Raw genomic sequence first — 24,629 nt, forward strand, 5'->3', positions numbered from 1 at the left:
GCTGGAGGACAGCTCCACCATCATTTCCTCAATTCTTCCAACACTCCACCCCCGTCCTGGAAGAATACAACTGAGAACTCTTGAGCAAACGGGTGATAAGGAGGGAAAAGTTCATCAAATTCCAAGGAAGGCTGTTTTGTGTTCCCAAGAAGGACTCAGACAAACTCAGAGTCATTCTGGACTTATCACCACGCAACAAGTTCATAGAAAACAACAAGTTCAGGTTAACCCTTCAACACATAAGGACCCTGCTGCCAAAAAGTGCATACACAGTCTCGATAGACGTGGCAGATGCCTATTGGCATATTCCAATCAACCGCCCACTCTCCTACCTAGGATTCAGGCTACAGAAAAAGAAATATGTCTTCCGAGCTATGCCCTTCGGACTAAACATAGCCCCAAGGATTTTTACAAAGCTTCCAGATGCAATTGTTCAACAACTACGCCTAGAAGGTGTCCAGGTGGTAGCCTACCTGGACGACTGGCGGGGGTGGCAGCAGCATCCGAGACGGAGTGCATGTAAGCATCCAAGAAAGTGATCCAGTTCCTGGAACACCTGGGATTCAAGATCAACGTCAAGACGTCTCGATTATCTCCAGCTCAGGAGTTTCAATGGTTAGGAATACATTGGAACTTAAAGTCACACCGTCTCTCCATTCCCCAAGGGAAGAGGAGAGATATAGCGGGATCTGTCAAGAGACTACTGAAATCCGACAGGATATCAAGACGCCAACAGGAAAGAGTACTGGGTTCTCTTCAGTTTGCATTAGTGACAGACCCGGTGCTAAGAGCACAACTAAAAGATGCATCAGGAGTCTGGAGAAGTTACGCATCAAACGCTCGGAGAGATCTAAGAAGACCAATACCGACTTGACTACGATCACTTCACAAGCCATGGTCGAAGGCCAAGAACCTGAAGAGGTAGGTGCCCTTGCAACCCTCTACCTTCAGTCATCATCCATACGGATGCATCAAAGGAAGGATGGGGAGGTCACTCTCACCAACGGAAAGTCCAAAGAACTTGGTCTTCTCTATTCAAGACCTTCCACATCAATATTCTGGATGCCATGCAGTCTTTCTCACGCTGAAGAAATTGTCCTCTCACCATTCAGTCCACATAAGACTGATCCTGGACAGCGAGGTGATAGTGAGATGTTTGAATCGTCAAGGTTCGAAATCACCCCATATCAACCAAGTGATGTTGGCCATCTTCCGCCTAGTGGAAAAGAAGAGATGGCATTTATCAGCAGTTCACCTTCAAGGGTTCCGCAATGTGACAGTGGACGCTCTATCCAGGCTCACACCGATAGAGTCAGAATGGTCCCTAGACGCAGGATCATTCTCCTTCATCTTACATCAAGTCCCAGAACTGCAGATCGACCTCTTCGCGACGAGCGACAACAAGAAGCTACCTCGTTATGTGGCCCCATACGAGGACCGTCTAGTGGAAGCAGTGGACGCCATGTCCCTCGATTGGAACAGATGGAACTGGATTTACCTGTTCCCTCCAACCAACCTCTTGATGAAGGTCCTCAACAAGCTGAGATCCTTTCAGGGAACGGCAGCTCTAGTAGCTCCCAAGTGGCCAAAGAGCAATTGGTTCCCTCTAGTATTGGAACTGAAGCTGAGGCTGGTCCCTCTGCTGGACCCAGTACTGACTCAACAAGTACAGAAGTCGACTGTCTTCGCTTCATCACAGAAAACCCAAAAATTGTATGTCATGATTTTCTCTCCTTAGTAGTAAAGAAAAGGTTTGGGATCTCTAGAGACAGTATAGACTTCTTAGACGAATATAAATCCAAGTCTACTAGATGACAATATGAGTCATCTTGGAAGAAGTGGGTTGCTTTCGTCAAGGCAAAAGGACCAAAAGAAATCTCAACAGATTTCTGTTTATCCTTCTTTATCCACCTTTACAAACAAGGTTTAGCAGCCAATACAATAACAACGTGTGAATCAGCCTTGACTAGACCTCCGCTATACGCCTTCCAAGTAGACTTGTCAAACGAAATCTTTAACAAGATCCCTAAGGCTTGCACTAGACTTAGGCCTGCAGCACCACCGAAGCCCATTTAATGGTCCTTGGATAAGGTCCTACACTTTGCTTCAACAGTGAACAATGAGGATTGCTCTCTGAAAGACTTAACCCAGAAAGTTATATTCTTGTTTGCTCTAGCCTCGTGGGCCAGAGTTAGTGAAATAGTGGCCCTTTCCAGAGATGAGGGCCATATTCAGTTCACAGAAGCGGGAGAACTGAATCTCTTCCCTGACCCAACATTTCTCGCCAAGAACGAGCTACCTACCAAAATGTGGGGTCCCTGGAGAATCTGCCCTCTGAAGGAAGATGTCTCGCTGTGTCCAATGGAGTGTCTAAAGGTCTATCTTCGTAGAACTTCAGACTTCAGGGGAGGACAGCTCTTTAAAGGAGAAACCTCGGGGTCAAACCTATCCCTGAAACAACTAAGGGCGAAGATCACCTATTTTATTCGCAGAGCAGATACTGACAGTACACCCGCAGGTCATGATTCGAGAAAAATTGCTTCGTCATTGAATTTTTCCAATACATGGACTTTGAGCGTCTTCGCTCATATACTGGCTGGAAGTCATCCAGAGTGTTTTATAGACACTACGCGAAGCAAGTGCAAGAGCTGAAATGTTTTGTGGTGGCAGCAGGTAGTGTCCTAAAACCTGTTGTCTAGCGCTGCAAGGAACAGTAAATTGATTGGGACTGTCAAAGTATGGGTGAAGGTGTTGACACTTCACAAAGCAATACTTTAAGATAAGTGTCACCAAGGTGACACTATGGACTGTTCTAGTTATTAAGGTGAAGAAACAGAGACAATGCTTGTGCCATGTGTTCTTACACAGTGTGGAGAGACAATCAATGTCACAGAAATGCATATTAGAAAATTTAATAAATTTTCAGTTTTGGTGGCCCTAATAATTTTTTCCCTTTCAGGTGAAATAGACATTTTCTGGGCTTGATTGTAAAACATGTTTTTTATTGCATTTATTAACATTATGTTAAAATTATGTTATGTATGTTGATTTTGTTGGTTATTTATTACCAATAAATACTTGATGGGTATTTGCATCTTATTTCGCCCCAAATTGATTTCAATAAAGATATGCTAGAGTATTATTTTCCTTTAATAATCTGCATATGATTTATGAACAAGATATATAGTTAATACCTTTGTTCTCGCATACAGCGAGACCTGTATGCTCTTGATGCTACGTTTGCTCATATGGTATATGTAAACCTTTGTTCTTATACTAGTACAAACTTTACCTGGCTACGCATACAGCGAGACCTGTATGCTCTTGATGCTATGTTTGCTCATACGGTATACGCAAACCTTTGTTCTTATACGAGTACAAACTTTACCTGGCTACGCATACAGCGAGACTTGTATGCTCTTGATGCTATGTTTGTTCAAATGGTATATGCAAACCTCGAGACTCTTTCCTAAGTCTAGTATGACTCTTCATTGCAGGGGACAGGAAGCACTAACATGGTTTATGATTAGCAGTAATGATGTATAATGGTAACGTCATATGTCTCTATAGTCTGGATGACCAAGGAAAATTGTCCTGAGGTTAAGGCACATTTGGAAAATCCACAGATGCAATACTTTCTAAATAATTCTCTGGTAACCTTCCATCAGGATGACATTGCCTGAGCCCCCAAAAAAATGGATTTTGAGCGAAGCGAAAAATCTATTTTTTGGTGAGATAGCCATGTCGTCCTGATGGACCCGCCCTCCTTCTCTATAGAAAAGGCCTTGGCAGGATCCCTCCCGAAACTACTATATTTGTAGCACCTTGCTCAACGCTACAAGGAATAAACATGGCGGCGACGTACAGCACCATCTGGATACTTAAAGTAGTCAGGGGGAAGGGTAACCTTGATATCGGCTCCCATTCAAAATTTGCCACTTTCCCCCTCGAAGCGAAAACGCTATTCAGGATGACGATTGCTATGTGTCGTATCAAGATATACGTCCTCTGATTTATGCGATATCCTTAGGAGAAATTTTAAGGATATTTGCGCCTGGAGTTAGAATTCTGGAGACCTAAAGGTAAATTCTCTGGGAACATCACTGTAGTCAAATATACCCTAGGAAGCTACTTATAGGAACCTTCTATTAGGACGACATGGCTATCTCACCCAAAAATAGATTTTTCGCTTCGCTCAAAATCCGTTTACTCGCCGTAATATACAAAGTATTTACAAATATCATATTAGGCTGCATAGAAAGATAGATAGACTTTAATCAACCAAGAGAGCAGGTAGGCTTTAGAAGTGGGTTTTCAACAACTGACCATATCAGTGTAATTACCCAGCTAATGAAAAAATCGACAGAGTATGACAAACCACTATGTATGTCATTTATAGACTACGAGAAAGATTTTGATTCTGACAGTAATGAAAACCCTTCAAAAATAAGGAATAGATAAGTCTTATATTAGAACATTTGATAACTATGCATGAATTACAGTAATCATAAAGCTAAATTAAGATAGTAAAAAAATCTGATTGAGAAGGGAGTTAAACAAGGAGACCCCAACTCTCCTAAATTATTCACAGCATGCCTAGAATATGTTTTTAGGTATTTAAATTGAGAAAATGTAGGAAATAATACTAATGGGGAATACCTTTACAAGTTAAGCTTTGCAGATGACACACAAAAGATGATAGAAGATTTGAATATAGAAAGCAGAAATGCAGCACTAAAATTAATATAAGTAAAACTAAAATAATGTTCAATAAAAATACCAAGAGGTAACAAATAAGACTTATGGACGAACCTCTAGATATTGTTAATGATTATACGTACTTAGAACAGACATAAATTTTTTTTCCAGGACAAGAGGCTGAAATTAAAAGAATGATAAGCATAGGATGGAGAGCTTTTTGTAAACAATATATCATGAAAAGTAAAATGTCAATTTTTGGGCTCGGCCATGTCGTCCTGATGGAAGGTTCCTTTAAGTAGCTTTGTAAGGGATATTTGCTACAGTGATACTCCCAGAGAATTAACAATAGGTCTCCAAAATTCTAACTCCTGGCGCAAATATCCTTAATATATCTTTAAGGATATCGCATATCAGGGGACGTATTTTTTGATACGACACATAGCAATCTTCAACCCTAATAGATTTATCTCTTTGAGGGGGAAGAGTGGCAAACGAAAGGGGAGCCGTTATCAAGGTACCCGGTGGACCCCCTCCCTGTACTACTATGGCCCATCATTCCTTTCAACTGTAGCATTTAGGCTAAGAGCGCTCCCACGTTTCTCTCAGTGTTGTTACGGTTTATTGGATTATTATCATGCAATCTCCAGCATCTTCATCCTCTGGAAAGTTGAGTATTTGATCTTTCCTATGTATAATTTACAGCTCCCGTCTCACAGTTGAATTTATATAATTCAAGTGTGTTAAGTAGAGTGCAGCCAACCTTGGAGGCGGCCATTTTGAGACCGCTGTCGCACGTCATAAATGCAAATTATTTACTTAGCAATGTGACGCTCCCGATATTTAGCTATAAAGAAACTTTTAGCTAGTCAAGCAAATTATACTAGTGAAGATTGCATACATATGATATTTCCTCTTCCGATATGTAACATTACTTTCGTATACGATGAGGACCCCGGTGGTATCACTCATAGCCACGGTCCCCACCCGAGTTAGGCTAGCCTAACCTGTTCTGTATATGTTAGTAATGTAAATCCCATTGTTTAACTTCTTGTATCGTTCCTATTAATTCAGTTGGCGATATATATCCCCTAGAATTTATTGGTATAATTTGATACATTTCTCTTTTAGAGAATAGAGGATAAACCCTTCCTCCCCCCTGAGCACCACCATCCCAAGCGGCAACCCTATCTTTCGTCATCCCCACCAAGTAGTTAACTCTGGCTTGACTTAGATAGCTTTTTACTGTCAATCTTCTTTGCTGCCAAGTATCCCGGCTTTGAAGTATGACAGTAACTCAGGGTGTATTGTCTTGCAGCCGACAATGTCGCCGACGGGGGAATCGTGATTCCTCTGCCACCCACGACGTTGTCGCCATGGGAAGTTATGCTTCCTTAGTTTACAACCAAAAGTGGGCGGCATACCTGCCGCCTCCTTGCTCCCTTGTAGACTATAAAACATGTCTTATAGCCGACAATGTATCTGACAGGGGAATTCTTATTCCTCTGCCAACCACGACGGTGTCGGCACAGGAAGCTATGCTTCCTTGGTTTACAGCCAAAAGCAGGCATCATGCTTGCCACCGCCTTTCTCCCCTGAAAACTATAAGACCATTTCCCTTCCCCCCCCCCCCCCCTCTGTCCTCTAGTGTCGGCATAGCCATCACAATGTTCTTTTGGCCGGTATTCTACAATCATCCAGGCTTGCTGGGTTGACTAAGTTGCCAGCCGGGACCCTACCAGCGGTTGGGTTGCCGCCTCGGCCAACTCCCCCTTATGTCCTTCCTTCACCGGAAGCGAATGCCCCGGGGGGAAAGACTGAGCCGGCCCTGACAGCTGCCGATGGGAAACCCATTATACAGTTGAGAATTCTTCAGTCCTCTCTTGGACTGTCATCCACAAACCTTGCAACCGGCAGTACAGCCGGCAGCAAAAGTTGTGACTGGATGGAAGCTAGAATCAGATGCATCCCTCCCCTTCCATTAGAACTCTAATTCTGGAAGGAGACAGTAGGCGGCAGTAGCCCTCCTACACTTCCAATTATTGTGCTAAACCATAATAATAGGAAATCCTCCATTCCATTCTTTCTCTCTCTCTATCAGTTACACTAGCCTAACCCCGGTAGTGTACCGATAAAACTACAGTATACAACAATACAGTAGCCAGTATATCTGCAGTATATAACAATACAGCAGTTAAAAAACTACAGTATACAATAACACAGTAGTACAAGTATTTCTAACATATTCTGTGTATCCTTTCACAGTCTATTGTTGGGACCGTATAATATGTTGAGGTGAGGTATTCCCTCAACACCCTGATGAATCCTTTGATTATCGGGACACTTATAAATCACTGTTCAGTATTAATATTCTACAAGAGGAAGAGTTAGTGTAGATATTCACTGACTCCGGCTCTAAGTCAGGGAGTTATTCCACCCTGTATTTTCCCTTATAGGGAAATTAAATATTAATATCGACGGAGGTCACAGCAATTGCCTGGGAGAGGAAACACAGATATGTGTCTTTCCTATTTCCTTTCTAGCTTACTATCCTAAGCTATTAAATATAATAGTAAGTATTACTATTTCATAAGTATGTATTTATATCAATGATATAAACAATTCAATACTCATTTCACCTTTTCTTTCCATATAGGAGGAGCCAATGGTGAAGTGTGCAGTCGTGTTCTGCATCCACAAGAGCTAGGACTTTTGCGAGCATACGATGCATAGGTCTCATGCCCCCTGCTGCAACGTATCTGGATCCCTGAGGTACTGGGACCCGAAGGGTTGCTCCATCTGCTCGGCCCTGATGACCGATGGATTTGGAGAAGAGATCCCTGACACTACAGAGTCAAGGGATACACCAAGAGAAACTCTTCGGAGGTGGGTAAGAGGGTTCCAGAAGAACTCGCTAGGACCTTACCTACCTAATGAATCTTTGAGGTGCCTTCTGTTCCCTAAGGCCCAATCCATTGCAGTTGTGCCCCAGGTACAGGTCAAGCATCCCCTTCATCCAACTGACAGCGGATGCAGACATTAACAAGGTACTGGAAGGCATGGACATCCACCAAGAACGGATGTCAGAGGTGTCTACCGACACTGAAAAGGACCTTCTACAAGAAGACCTTGAAGAAGATGTAGTTCAACCCCCTACAGAGGAAGATGGATCCGTTTCAACGGTAACTGAGGACCCTCAGTTCTCCGTGATGGCATACCAACCTGTGCCATCAATCTCTTCAGCCACAACTTCCCAACCAGTTGTGCAGATCGGCAGGAGCGAAGCGCTCCAATAGCCGATCCAGCAAATGTTGGCAGTGTTCCAGAAGGAACAGCAGGAGATTAAGCAAGATCTCAAAGAGACGAAGAAAGAGGTAAAGGAAGGGAAATGCTCCGGCACTTTCAGAGGCTTTGCTAAGCCCCTTAGAGTATCTGACTTACCTCACTGCTCCGAAACCAACCCATCGAGGTACACGGAGCACATGCCCATGATGAATGGGAAGCTCTATATCTCCGAGAAATTGGGGGGCAAACCCCTTGAAGATCTCCAATTCTGGCCTAGCTTTTCAGCATACCCAGATTGTTACGTGAGACTGCGGGATGAACCAGCAACCCGTGAGGAGACGGTACCGAAGGAAGTCATTGTCTTCGAGCATGACAAGGCACGGGCTATCCTATCCAAGACCGTAAAAGGAGCTGGATATACCAACTCCGAAGTCTCAGCATTGAGCAAGAGGCATCCTACCTTCATTGCTCCTTCCTCCAGAGCTTTCCCCTTTTCGGTGAAAGCCCTTGACATTCTAGACTTGTCTCCACTCAACAAGTTCATCGAGAACAACAAGTTCCGGAGGCTTACCTTACAACACATAAGGACCCTTTTACCAAAAGGGGCGTACACAGTCTCAATAGACCTGGCAGATGCTTACTGGCACCTACCATTCAGTCACCCCCTCTCCTCTTACCTAGTATTCAGGATGCAGAAGACAAAGTATGTCTTCACAGCCATGCCTTTTGGGCTAAACATAGCCCCAAGGATATTCACAAAACTTGCGGATTCGCTGGTGTGGGCAGCATCCAAAATGACTTGTTTACAAGCAGCCGGAAAGGCGATCCAGTTCCTGGAGCACCTAGGCTTCAAGATCAACTGCAAAAAGTCACACCTTTCTCCAGCTCACAAGTTTCAATGGTTAGGAATCCATTGGAACTTACAGTCACACCGTCTCTCCATTCCACCGAAGAAGAGGAGAGAGATAGCAGGATCTGTCAAGAGACTATTGAAACACAAGAGGATTTCAAGACGCCAACAGGAAAGAGTATTGGGTTCTCTCCAGTTCGCAGCAGTGACAGACACAGTGCTAAAAGCACAGTTAAAGGGTTTCGTCAGGAGTCTGGAGATGAAACGAATCAAACGCTCGAAGAGATCAACAAAGGTCGACACCGACCCGATTGCACAGGCTACTAAGGCCATGGTCAACAGCTAAGAGCCTAGCACGAACAATTCCCTTACAACCACCTCAACCATCAGTGGTAATACACACAGATGCCTCCCTGGAAGGATGGGGAGGCCATTCGCATCAAAAGAAAGTGCAGGGGAATTGGTTGCACCAGTTCAAAACCTTTCACATCAACATCTTGGAGGCTATGGCAGTCTTCCTAACGTTAAAGAAACTATCCCCTCGCAGGTTAATCCACATCAGACTGGTCTTGGACAACGAGGTGATAGTAAGATGTCTAAACCAACAAGGCTCGAGATCACCTCACATCAATCACGTGATGTTAGCCATCTTCTACCTGGCAAGGAAGAGAAGATGGCATTTATCAGCAGTTCACCTGCAAGGGTTCTGCAATGTGACGGGGGATGCTCTATCCAGGCGAAAGCCGATAGAGACAGAATGGTCCCTAGACACAGACTCATTCTCCTTCATCTCAGAAAAAGTCCCAGAACTGCAGATCGACCTCTTCGCAACAAGCGACAACAAGAAACTACCTCGTTGTGTAGCCCCTTACGAGGACCCTCAAGCAGAAGCGACAGACGCCATGTCCCTCGACTGGAACAGATGGAATCGAATCTATCTGTTCCCACCAATGCTGGGAGTCCTTAACAAGCTAAAATCCTTCAGAGGAACAGCGGCAGTAGTGGCCCTCAAATGGCCCAGAAGCAATTGGATCCCTCTAGTTCTAGAATTGAAACTGAAGCTGTTTCCTCTGACGAACCCAGTATTATCCCAACTGGTTCAGAAGTCGACTGTCTATGCTTCATCCTTGAGAACCAACAACTTACATCTCATGATTTTCTCGCCCTAGATGCGAAGAAAAGGTTTGGGATCTCAAAAGACAAGATCGACTTCATCGAAGAATACAAGTTAAGTTCAACTAGGAGACAATATGAATCGTCTTGGAAGAAGTGGGTTTCCTCTGTGAAAGCAAGGAAACCGACAGAAATATAAATAGATTTCTGTCTCTCCTTCTTCATCCACCTACACAAACAAGGCCTTGCTTCCACCAAAATAACTGCGTGTAAGTCGGCTTTGACTACACCTCTTCTTTACGCCTTTCAGGTGGACCTTTCAGGTGAAATCTTCAATAAGATACCAAAAGCATGCACTAGACTCAAACCACCAACCCCTCCAAAGCCCATATCATGGTCATTGGACAAAATCTTGCACTACGCTTCGAATATGAACAATGAGGATTACACCCTAAAGGATCTGACACAAAAAGTGATATTTCTGTTTACTATAGCCTCAGGGGCTAGAGTTGGGGAAATAGTGGCCTTATCCAGGAATGAAGGCCATATTCAGTTCACAGAAACGGGAGAACTGAATCTTTTCCCTGATCCTACCTTTCTCGCCAAAAACGAGCTGCCCACCAAAAGGTGGGATCCTTGGAGAATCTGCCCTCTGAAGGAAGATTCTCTATGCCAAGTAGTGTCTCAAGGTCTATCTTCGAAGAACTTCAGACTTCAAGGAGAGACAGCTCTTCCGAGGCGAAACCTCAGGATCAAACAACTGAGGGCGAAACTCACCTACTTTATTCGCAGAGCGGATCTTGACAGTACACCCGCAGGTCACAATGCAAGAAAAGTTGCTTCTTCGTTGAACTTCTTTCAACACATGGACTTTGATAGACTCCGCTCATATATAGGGTGGAAATCATCCAGAGTCTTCTATAAACATTATGCGAAGCCAGTGCACGAGATAAAACACTTTGCGGTGACGGCAGCTAGTGTCATAAAACCTGTCGTCTAGTGCTGCGATGAACAGTGGACTGTTATGGGACTCAACAGTGTATCAGGTAAATAGGTGTTAACACCCTCGAGTGTAATACCTTCTAGCGAAAATCACTATGGTGATTAATGGACTGTTCTATACAGGTGCAGAATCTAACCAATAACACCAATGCCATGTGAACATTTGTACATAGTGTTGATGTGGAGGATTAATTTTTTATTTTTTTTTTATTTTTTTTTTGTTTGCCAAATCCTGAGAGAGAGAGAGAGAGAGAGAGAGAGAGAGAGAGAGAGAGAGAGAGAGAGAGAGAGAGAGAGAGAGGTAGTTAGTGTATCGATTGTTTGTGGTGAGAAAGACTGTTGTTATAAATGAGATTGTTTGTTTATGTTTTTAGTTAGGTTACGACAGTGGTGAATGTCTTAAGTGAATGCTTATTTTGATTTGACTGCTGTAAGCGTCAGTTCTTGGGATTTGAATGCTGGATTTACGTCATTATCATTTTACCAGCGTGGAAGTGTTTATCTATTTAAAAAGTAAGTACAGTTTTGTTTATCTTTGCTTGTCGTGATCGTGAATGATAGGAACAATTTATTATTTATCTTTGATTATAATGCGATAGTTCAGTTAGTTAGGAGTGTTCGTAAGTGTTTTTCTTTTTTTATTTTGGCAGGCCGTGATTCCTCCTTTGGAGAGCTTATATTTTGAATATTGATTGACGACCTGGCTTATGATAAGGAACTGGATACGACTGTTCAGATTTAGTTAAATGTTGATGACCCGGACCGAATGAATTTTGATTGCTGTTGTTGATGATGAGGATGACGATGATGACGATGATGATTACGACCTCGAGTAGGGAGGCAGCTATGGCACATTGGCCCTTGCTGTAGTGTTAACCACAGAGCTGTGGTAGTTTGCCATTAAAGACGGTTGGCAGTGTGTGGACGACTGTATTGGTGTCCCTAAAATATATATATATATATATATATATATATATATATATATATATATATATATATATATATATATATAAACATATTTGGTTATGGTCCATCTTAGTTTTAAGTTTTGATATTTTTTCTTTGGGTTTATATGAATGTGGCAGTTTTATTCATTTTGTATGATTAAGTTTTTTTTGTCGTCTATATTAATATCTCAAGTTTGGTTGTTATGATTCTAGAATTGAGTGATAATTTAGTTTTAAGGAATATAGCTAGTAAGTTTATGTTTTGTTTCTATTTTCCTTCTGTCCAAGAGTCCAGTTGATAAAGTAAAGGGAAAGTTTGTGTTGTGGGACAATTGTCTGTTTGAGTGATTCAAGGGTGTGGGGGTTGTTTTGCAACATCCCGCCACATTATTTTGGCGCCCGAACAGGGACTGCCGAGGTGGGATTGGAAGCTGGACTGTTGGACAAAGGACTGAATTAGGATTAGGAATTAGATATAAGGTTGATGAAAAATGGAGGAGCAATTAAGGGCTTTGAAGGAGGAATTGCGGCTGAGTAAGGAGCGTGAGGAGAGGTTGCTAGTAGAGAATGAGAGATTGAACTGTGAGAATGAAGAGATGCAAAGGAAACTGTGGGAAATTCAGGGGACTGTAGAGAGAGTGGAAGAAGGTTTTGAGATGAGAATGCAAGAGAATGAGGAACGAATGGAGAGGCGATTGGAAGCTATGATGGGGCAAGTTATGGGGATGATGAAGACTTTAATGGGTGAAGGTGCAGTCGGAGGAGTGGCCTCTGCTACGGGTAATGGGTTGATAGTGGAAGAGAAGGTTAAGGTAGGTGATAATGGGAAAGGAAGTGATAGTGATAGTAATAGTAATAGTGATAGTGATATTGAAGATAAGGGAATTAAGCATAGTAAGGATGAACAGAAATGTGATAGGAAGAATGAGAAGAAAGGTAAAAGTGATGTGAAGAAAAAGAAGAAAAAGTGTCAGGATGATAGCATGGATGATCGTGAATGGGTGAAAGTGGTAAGTAAGAAAAAGGGTAAGAAGGGAATGGTTAAGGATAGGAATTTAAGTGTTGAAGTGGATTCATTATATTAAAATGAGGAAGAAGGTAACAATGGAGTAGGCAGTGAAGATAGTGAGAATGAAGCTGAAGTTTGTAAGACAGTGTTTATGAGAGAGGTACCGTGGTGTGAAAGGTTCAATGAGCATAGTAGTAGGGATGTGTATGATTTTTTTAGGGAGTATGAGAGGTATTGTCAGGATAAGTATGGTGATAGTAAGAGAGTTTGGGCTAGGGAGTTAGGAGAATATTTGACTGGGTATTTGTTGACGATGTATGGTGTAATAATGAGTGTAGGAGATGTTGATTATGAAAGTGTGAAAAAGAGAATAATTGAGCAGGTGAAACGTATGAAAGGGAGTGTTAGGTATAAGTGTAAGAATGATTTTGATGAGGCAAGGATGAATGCAGAAGAAGCGATATCGATGTATGTATGTAGGTTGGAAACGTTAGCTAGGAAGAAGTATGGGGATGAAGGCATAAATGAGAATAAGGAGTTAATGAGGAAGTTTTTGGCGACCATACCTGAGAATGTGTGCGAATTTATTAATTTGAAACGGAAGGAGAAAATGAGGTGGACAAAAGAAAGATTGACATGGGATGATATCTTAGAGATAGTTGAGGATTACGAGTTAGGTAGATGGATGAAAGAAAGTAAATCTGTGAGTGTAAGAAGTGGAATGGAGAAAAGTGTGCCAGAATTTGTTAGTTTTAGAGATGCTGTTATGAGAGGACCGATGAGGGTAGCTGATAGTGTAGTAGATAGGAGTGTTAGGGCGAGTAATGTGGGAATACCTGTAAGGACAAATGAAGGGTTTAGGCAAGGGACTCAGGTTTGGAGGGATAGGAGTGCTAGTGCGCAGCAAGGTAGGTCAGGTAGTTGTATCCGTGAAGAGAAGTGTTATAGATGTGGGAAGGAAGGTCATAAGAAGAATGAATGTAGATGGGCTCTAGGAGCTTGTTTTGGATGTGGTGAGGTAGGGCATAGAATTAGCGAGTGCAAGAAAGAGAAAGGGGTAAAGTGTTATCGGTGTGGTATGATTGGGCACGTAGCGAGAGGATGTCGTAGTAATCGTATGAATGTGATTTGTGGTAATTGTGGTAAGGATGGTCATTATGCTAGAATGTGCAAGGAGCCGTGGGGTAAGTGTACTGAATGTGGTGCAGATGGGCATGTAGCTAGAGTATGTAGGAAGAAGGGATTAAATCAGCCAGGATGTTGGGGATACTAGAGTGTAAGAGGGTTCAGCTGGGTGAGTCCTCCTGTGTGTGTGGAAGGAATAGGATCAATGTTTGTGAGAATGGGATGAATAATTGGTTGGAAATGAGCAAGCATGAACCTAGTATGCATGAGAAATTAGGGCTGGAAAATAAACAATTAGTGTTAGTTGAATATAGGAAAAAGAGGCGTTTGAAAGTTTTAAGTGAGGAGAAAGTGCAAGGGAAATTTATAGGTATAAGTAAGAATACGAATAAGTATGACAGGGGTGTAAATGTGCAAGGGAGTGTGGAAGATAAATGTATTAATACAGATGAATCATGGCTGAGTATGATTGATACCTATAGTGTGTGTGTTTTTTCATTAGATGATGTAAAAGAAAGTATGACGAATGAGAGAGTGAGAGATAGGAGAATGATAAGTAATATAAATGAATCTTTTATTAAAGTAGAAAATGGTTTTGATGAAATGGATGAATTGCTGACAGAAATAAGTGAGATTTTAGGGCCAGATGAGAACGAGGTAGATGGCATTGTACATGATATATTAGATGATAGGGATTTAAATAGGAATAGTGTTCATGTAGCGAATGATTGTGATATGGAAGAAGTGAATGAGAGAGTATATGGGGGCCCAGTTACTCGGAGTAGAGGTCCCGTTCCCGACTTCGACTGGGTAATGAAAAAAAATATTGTAAGTTTTGTGTGAGACGGATTTGGCAAAGTAAGGGGGGAGGAATGTGGAGGATTAATTTTTGCTTTATTTTTATTCTTTTTATTTGCCAAATCCTGAGAGAGAGAGAGAGAGAGAGAGAGAGAGAGAGAGAGAGAGAGAGAGAGAGAGAGAGAGAGAGAGAGAGAGAGAGAGAGAGAGGTAGTTAGTGTATCGATTGTTTGTGGTGAGAAAGACTGTTGGTATAAATGAGATTGTTTGTTTATGTTTTTAGTTAGTTTACGACAGTGGTGAATGTCTTGGGTGAGTGCTTATTTTGATTTGACTGCTGTAAGCGTCAGTTCTTGGGATTTGAATGCTGGATTTACGTCATTATCATTTTACCAGCGTGGAAGTGTTTATCTATTTAAAAAGTAAGTACAGTTTTGTTTATCTTTGCTTGTCGTGATCGTGAATGATAGGAACAATTTATTATTTATCTTTGATTATAATGCGATAGTTCAGTTAGTTAGGAGTGTTCGTAAGTGTTTTTCTTTTTTTATTTTGGCAGGCCGTGATTCCTCCTTTGGAGAGCTTATATTTTGAATATTGATTGACGACCTGGCTTATGATAAGGAACTGGATACGACTGTTCAGATTTAGTTAAATGTTGATGACCTGGACTGAATGAATTTTGATTGCTGTTATTGATGATGATGATGAGGATGACGATGATGACGATGATGATTACGACCCCGAGTAGGGAGGCAGCTATGGCACATTGGCCCTTGCTGTAGTGTTAACTACAGAGCTGTGGTAGTTTGCCATTAAAGACGGTTGGCAGTGTGTGGACGACTGTATTGGTGTCCCTAAGATATATATATATATATATATATATATATATATATATATATATATATATATATATATATATATATATATATATATATATATATATATATTTATATATATATATATATATATATATATATATATATATATATATAAAAACCTATTTGGTTGTGGTGCATCTTAGTTTTAAGTTTTGATATTTTTTCTCCGGGTTTATATGAATGTGGCAGTTTTATTTATTTTGTATGATTAAGTTTTTTTTTTGTCGTCTATATTAATATCTCAAGTTTGGTTGTTATGATTCTAGAATTGAGTAATAATTTAGTTTTAAGGAATATAGTTAGTAAGGTTATGTTTTATTTCTATTTTCCTTCTGTCCAAGAGTCCAGTTGATAAAGTAAGGGGAAAGTTTGTGTTGTGGGACAATTGTCTGTTTGAGTGATTCAAGGGTGTGGGGGTTGTTTTGCAACATCCCGCCACATTGAAACATATCCAACATCTAAGTGAAACTAAACGGATTTTGAAGTGAAGCGAAAAATCTATTTTTGGGTGAGATGGCCATGTCATCCTGATGGAAGGTTCCTATTGGTAGCATTCTAAGGGAAATTTGGCTACAGTGATATTCCTAGATAATTGACCTTTAGGTCTCCAGAATTCTAACTCCTGGCACGAATATCCTTAAAATTTCTCTTAAGGATATCGCAAAAAATCAGGGGACGTATATCTTGATACGACACAGCAATCTTTACCCCGAATAGCGTTTTCGCTTCAAGGGGGAAAGTGGCTAAACTGAAGGGGAGCTGTTATCAAGGTTACTCTTCCTCCCATACTATTACATGGCTCCAAGATGGTGCTCATTCCTTGTAGCATTGAGCATGGTGCTACAGATATAGTAGTTTCAGGAGGGATCTTGCCTAAGCCTTTTTCTTATACAGAAAAAGGAGGGCGGGTCCATCAGGACGACATGACCATCTCACCCAAAAATAGATTTTTTGCTTCGCTTCAAAATCCACTGCGTCCATAAGGGAAAGACTGAGTGACTATACAGCTGCTTATGTAGGAGCCCAGCCAGCAATACAATCTACCCAACAAGCAGTGAGATTGCAGGACGACGGCCACAGGATTGTGATAGCTAGGCTATCGCTAAAGGACAGAGAGGGGTAGGGAAAAGGGCCCTGTATCAAGTGTAGAAGAAAGTGGCAGGATTGCCGCCACTTCCACACAAGGGTGAAACTTTGTTTCAGTATCGGCACCATCCTAGGTGGCAGAAGTATATCTATTCTTCAGCCTAGGGTCTGCCGAAACAGGACTAGTCTTCTAGACCGCAGGGGACAAGGTGGCGGCATCATACTACCACTTCATATGCGGCCTAGGGAGGCTTAGCCTCCTATGCCGACAGCTCTAAGCCGGCAGGGGAGTGACTACTCGCCCTGCCGCTTGGCCGCCAGCAGAAAGACTGATTACTCTGAGGTTCTGTCGAAAACCCAAGCCAGTATACTCGCCGGCAAGGGTGGGAGACAGAAAACACTAGCCTAGTCAAGCCTGAGTGAACTACTCTATGGCAAGACTAAGATAGGGTTGTCGCCTATGGCGGCACTCAGAGGGAAGAAGAAATTACCATTAAATCTTCACAGGAGATCAGTATCGAATTATTTAATTAATTCTAGGAGACATACTATCTCCTGTTGAATTGATAAAACGATACACAAGGGTAACCGGGGATAATGTATGAAAGTATACTAAAGCGCATCGCCTAGGTAGACTAGCGCAGGGTGAGATCTCGGTTACCTACCGAAACTCTAACGTATATGATCGACATAAGGAAGAGGAAATTTGTGTGCATAATATATCTTTACTAGTATAATTGTGCCTGAATAGCTTTCATCATTTATTAATGCTATTACCACCGGGAATGTCGTTCTGCTAACTAAATAACACATGCATAACGAACGAAAGCGCCCATGGCGCCTCCTGTGACAGGCCAAGCTCCAAAACACATTAAATTAAACTAATTTCACTGTGAAGCAGGAGCTAAAAATTATACACTGTAAAGAATAAATACTCAACTTTCCAGAGGCAGAAGCCCCTGGAGATTGCATATTAAATCCTCTCAATAACGATAAAAAACGTTAGATAACAGGGAAAACCACCATGCGCAATCGTTACTGAAATAGGAATGAACGCCATCTTGGAGCCATGTAATTGTATGGGTAACCTTGATAATGGCTCCCTTTCAGTTTAGCCACTTTCCCCCTCGAAGCGAAAACGCTATTCGAGTTGAAGACTGCTATGTGTCGTATCAAGATATACGTCCCCTGATTTTATGTGATATCCTTAGGAGAAATTTTAAGGATATTCACGCCAGGAGTTAGAATTTTGGAGACCTAAAGGTCAACTCTCTGGGAATATCACTGTAGCCAGATATCCCTTAGAAAGCTACCAGTAGGAACCTCCCATCAGGACGACATGGCTTCAGCCCAAAAAACAAATTTAATTTCACATTTATTGAGTGGCATTTTAACAAATGAATTGATATATGTATATTCTTCCCTTACAGGTCAAAAATATATATATAACCGTGATGTTCATATATGCAAGGCTAGATTCCTTCTCATGATATATTATTATTATTTTGTTTTGCTTATGAAAATAAAAAAGAAAAATGTATCTGCATCTTCTTTTATCCTCAGTATTAGAATAAAAGATTCCAGAGTTTTTCTATTTCCCTTAAATAGATACCTTGATGGTAATGATTTCCAAAGTACAACCAGGTAATCTCAAATGAAGTTTCCCTTGTGTCCTTACGGAAATACAAACTTTGAATCCTTAAAGTCGAAGTCGGCAATTTCACTGCTGGGGGCAGGAAGCCCTAAGCTAGTTCCAAGCTTAGTGGATATGACAAACAGCGGTAATGTCATATATAAGGGTCTAGGAGATCATATAAGGAACTCATTCAAAGTAAAGGCACTTATACAAACCCACAGATATAGTACTTTCAAGTTAATTCTCTGGTAAGCTTCCATCAGGACGACATGGCCGAGCCCCAAAAAACGGATTTTGAGCAAAGTGAAAAATCTATTTTTGGGTGAGATAGCCATGTCATCCTGATGGACCCACCTTTCTTTCTTAACCCTGGATAGGTACGGTCCTCGGACACCCCTTTAAGGGTATACTCGGACGCGAACGACCCCGACGCCAAAAAAAATTCTTGAAAAATCAGTTTTTGCAGTAACCTCCTTTTTTCTTTTGCCAAAAAAAACTTCAATGAATGCTTAAAACAACTGTAAAGATAAATACTACTCATCTGCAGAAAAACTATTTATTATAAATATTTTAAAAAATTAAGTAGAAAAAAAAAGACCTGACATAAAAATTCATAAAAAAAAAGTTTATACATATATACACAAATCCTTTTAGGAATTGATTCTTGAATGTTTAGGACACATCTTGATGTATTTTGGATGAAGTCAGACCCATGGAGGTGAAGATCTGAAATGAGAAAAAAAGGGTAACTTTTTTTGGCCAAAAAAAATTGTCCAAATTTCATGAATTTTTTTGGGTACCCAAATGAAATAGGAAGTGGCTAATTTTTTTAGGGAATAAACATATGTTATCCTAAAATAGAAATATGTAAAAAAATCTTCATTATTTTGTAAATTACATTTATATCAGGGGCCATATCTAAAGGTAATTTTTTGAGTACTTGGAAATTTCGTAAAAAAATACATATATTTAATATATAATATGATATTTATGCAGGTAAAAATATACCAAAATATCACAAATTCTATAGGGAACAAGAATATATATAGATAGGGCAGCTTACGCTTCGGATATGTCCACAAAATGGCCGCCAACCACACTGACTCAGACTCCCTAATCTGCCACTTGAAATGTAGGAAGGGTATGTCAATTTCAAGGTGTTATTTACTAATCTAATTATTATTGGATATGCATAAAAATTGTATGGTGGGTTGCTGGATAATTGTCGATTATTTTACGCCTATAAAATTAAAATTCTGACCCAAAAAATCTTTTTCGAAGGGAAATAAAATCGAAAAAAAAAATGTAAAACAATATTTTAGCTAAAAAAATTTGATGATATTCAATCAAAAAAAAAGTAAACAAAATTTTCCGACAAATAAACATCTAGAGGAATCATTACTCTGTGATTGTTCCTTAGTACGTAGTAATTTTGAAAGAATTGGGAAAAAACGAAAAAATGGCAATCACAGGAAAATCGAACACATACCTATATATACGCCATATCTGGCTAAAAAAAAGATAGGCATGGGTAGCCAGATCATCTAGAAACACTTTCCAACACTATAAAAATATAAGTTTTGCGACACTACTTGCCAATTCCTTACGGTAACATGACTAAGCAAAAAAATGCAAAACAAATAAAAAGGGGCACTCGTGGAAAAATGGCTTTTCTAATATACGGCATTTCAGAAAAAAAAAATTTCAGCCACGTGCTAGGCAAACCATCAAGGCATATTTTCCGACAAATAAACATATAAATGAAATATTACTCTGTGATAGTTCCTTAGTACGTAGTAATTTTGAAAGAAATGGGAAAAAACGAAAAAATGGCAATCACAGGAAAATCGAACACATACTTATATATACGCCATATCTGGCTAAAAAAAAAATAGGCATGGGTAGCCAGATCATCTAGAAACACTTTCCAACACTATAAAAATATAAGTTTTGCGACACTACTTGCCAATTCCTTACGGTAACATGACTAAGCAAAAAAATGCAAAACAAATAAAAAGGGGCACTCGCGGAAAAATGCCCAACATTCTAATATACGGCATCTCAGATAAAAAAAAAAAGACATGCACGTGTTAGCCCAACCATCAAGGCACACTTTCTAACACATAAACATGAAAAAAAAATCAATAATATACGGCAATTCCTTACTACGTAGTAAATTTTTACAAATATTGAAAAAAAAACAGAAATTGGCAACCGCAGTTAAATACCCAATATACCAATAACTACGTCGTATCTGACAAAAACAAAATCACGCATGGGTAGCCAGATCATCTAGACACACTTTCCAACATTAAAAAAGCAAAAGTTTTTCGACACTATTTCGCAATATCTTACGGAAAAATGACTTGGCAAAAAAATTAAAAAAAATTAAAAAGGGACACTCGCGGTAAAATGCCCGACATTCTAATATACGACATCTCAGATAAAAAAAAAGACATGCACGTGTTAGCCCAACCATCAAGGCACACTTTCTAACACATAAACATGAAAAAAAAATGAATAATATACGGCAATTCCTTACTACGTAGTAATTTTTACAAATATTGAAAAAAAAACAGAAATTGGTAACCGCAGTTAAATACCCAATATACCAATAACTACGTCGTATCTGACAAAAACAAAGTCATGCATGGGTAGCCAGATCATCTAGACACACTTTCCAACACTAAACAAGCAAAAGTTTTACGATACTATTTGGCAATATCTTACGGAAAAATGACTTGGCAAAAAAATGAAAAAAAATGAAAAAGGGGCACTCGCGGTAAAATGGTCCTCGTGGTGATGAACGACATTTTAACTAAAAAAAAAAATATGCACATGGTAGCCAAACAATCCACCAAGACTTTCCACAACTGATAACCTATACAAGTTGCACCATTCTACGACAATTTCATAATACGTAATAACTTTGATAATTATGCAAACTACCTCAGAAGGGTAAACTCGGACGCGAACGACCCCGACGCGTCTCAGAAATCGGGGAAGGAGTACAGCTACAGCAATGCACATCTGGACACTACTAGAGCGTGTAGGGGAGACACCTCCTGCAGGTCGATCACCCACAAATTCAGTCACAGGGGTGAGTCACGTGAGAAAAACCTGTTTTTTTTTGACGCTCGGGGTCGCAAACGACCCACCGTACCTATCCAGGGAAAGACTGAGTGACTATACAGCTGCTTATGTAGGAGCCCAGCCAGCAATACAATCTACCCAACAAGCAGTGAGATTGCAGGACGACGGCCACAGGATTGTGATAGCTAGGCTATCGCTAAAGGACAGAGAGGGGTAGGGAAAAGGGCCCTGTATCAAGTGTAGAAGAAAGTGGCAGGATTGCCGCCACTTCCACACAAGGGTGAAACTTTGTTTCAGTATCGGCACCATCCTAGGTGGCAGAAGTATATCTATTCTTCAGCCTAGGGTCTGCCGAAACAGGACTAGTCTTCTAGACCGCAGGGGACAAGGTGGCGGCATCATACTACCACTTCATATGCGGCCTAGGGAGGCTTAGCCTCCTATGCCGACAGCTCTAAGCCGGCAGGGGAGTGACTACTCGCCCTGCCGCTTGGCCGCCAGCAGAAAGACTGATTACTCTGAGGTTCTGTCGAAAACCCAAGCCAGTATACTCGCCGGCAAGGGTGGGAGACAGAAAACACTAGCCTAGTCAAGCCTGAGTGAACTACTCTATGGCAAGACTAAGATAGGGTTGTCGCCTATGGCGGCACTCAGAGGGAAGAAGAAATTACCATTAAATCTTCACAGGAGATCAGTATCGAATTATTTAATTAATTCTAGGAGACATACTATCTCCTGTTGAATTGATAAAACGATACACAAGGGTAACCGGGGATAATGTATGAAAGTATACTAAAGCGCATCGCCTAGGTAGACTAGCGCAGGGTGAGATCTCGGTTACCTACCGAAACTCTAACGTATATGATCGACATAAGGAAGAGGAAATTTGTGTGCATAATATATCTTTACTAGTATAATTGTGCCTGAATAGCTTTCATCATTTATTAATGCTATTACCACCGGGAATGTCGTTCTGCTAACTAAATAACACATGCATAACGAACGACAGCGCCCATGGCGCCTCCTGTGACAGGCCAAGCTCCAAAACACATTAAATTAAACTAATTTCACTGTGAAGCAGGAGCTAAAAATTATACACTGTAAAGAATAAATACTCAACTTTCCAGAGGCAGAAGCCCCTGGAGATTGCATATTAAATCCTCTCAATAACGATAAAAAACGTTAGATAACAGGGAAAACCACCATGCGCAATCGTTACTGAAATAGGAATGAGCGCCATCTTGGAGCCATGTAATTGTATGGGTAACCTTGATAATGGCTCCCTTTCAGTTTAGCCACTTTCCCCCTCGAAGCGAAAACGCTATTCGAGTTGAAGACTGCTATGTGTCGTATCAAGATATACGTCCCCTGATTTTATGTGATATCCTTAGGAGAAATTTTAAGGATATTCACGCCAGGAGTTAGAATTTTGGAGACCTAAAGGTCAACTCTCTGGGAATATCACTGTAGCCAGATATCCCTTAGAAAGCTACCAGTAGGAACCTCCCATCAGGACGACATGGCTTCAGCCCAAAAAACAAATTTAATTTCACATTTATTGAGTGGCATTTTAACAAATGAATTGATATATGTATATTCTTCCCTTACAGGTCAAAAATATATATATAACCGTGATGTTCATATATGCAAGGCTAGATTCCTTCTCATGATATATTATTATTATTTTGTTTTGCTTATGAAAATAAAAAAGAAAAATGTATCTACATCTTCTTTTATCCTCAGTATTAGAATAAAAGATTCCAGAGTTTTTCTATTTCCCTTAAATAGATATCTTGATGGTAATGATTTCCAAAGTACAACCAGGTAATCTCAAATGAAGTTTCCCTTGTGTCCTTACGGAAATACAAACTTTGAATCCTTAAAGTCGAAGTCGGCAATTTCACTGCTGGGGGCAGGAAGCCCTAAGCTAGTTCCAAGCTTAGTGGATATGACAAACAGCGGTAATGTCATATATAAGGGTCTAGGAGATCATATAAGGAACTCATTCAAAGTAAAGGCACTTATACAAACCCACAGATATAGTACTTTCAAGTTAATTCTCTGGTAAGCTTCCATCAGGACGACATGGCCGAGCCCCAAAAAACGGATTTTGAGCAAAGTGAAAAATCTATTTTTGGGTGAGATAGCCATGTCATCCTGATGGACCCACCTTTCTTTCTTAAAATGGCCCCACCCGAAACTACTCTATCTGTGGCTATTCCTACTTAAATGCAACTAGGAATGATGGGCCGTAGTAGTACAGGGAGGAGGTCCACCGGGTACCTTGATAACAGCTCCCCTTTCGTTCGCCACTCTTCCCCCTCAAAGAGTTAAATCTATTCGGGGTGAAGATTGCTATTTGTCATATAAAAAATAACGTCCCTTGATATTATGCAATATCCTTAAAGATATATTAAGGATACTTGCACCAGGAGTTAGAATTCTGGAGACCTATGGTTAATTCTCTGGGAGTATTACTGTAGCAAATATCCCTTAGAAAGCTACCTAAAGGAACCTTCCATCAGGACGACATGGCTATCTCACCCAAAAATAAATTCTTCACTTTGCTCAAAATCCGTTTTCTCTAAAAAGGAAAGTATTTAATCAGATGACCCTACCAGTTTTAACTTATGTATCAGAAACTGGGAGCTTTACTAGAACCTTATTACATAAGCTAGTTACAACTCAACGATTTATAGAAAAAGTAATGATCGGGATAACACTAGGAGGCATAAAAAGAGCAACATGGATAAGAGAGCAAAGTAGAGCATATTCTAATAACATGTAAGAAAAAGAAATGGACATGGATAAGAATATTATGAGAACAATGGACACTAGATGGACATTAAGAATAACAGAATAGGTCCTTAGAGATTACAAAAGAAGCAGGAGAAGGAGGAGAAGACGATGGATTGACGAACTAAGATAGTTTGTGGGTGTGGACTGGCATAGAAAGACCATAAACAGACGAATGTGGAAGGACATGTCTGAGGCCTTTGTTCTGCAATGGACCAGTAAAGGCTGATAATGATGACGATTATGATGATTAAATGGATAAACCAATACTTAATATGTGGTCAACTTCAAATGGAAATGTTGTTATAAA

This window comes from Palaemon carinicauda, chromosome 6, assembly GCF_036898095.1.
Source record: "Palaemon carinicauda isolate YSFRI2023 chromosome 6, ASM3689809v2, whole genome shotgun sequence".
NCBI classification, from domain to species: domain Eukaryota; kingdom Metazoa; phylum Arthropoda; class Malacostraca; order Decapoda; family Palaemonidae; genus Palaemon; species Palaemon carinicauda.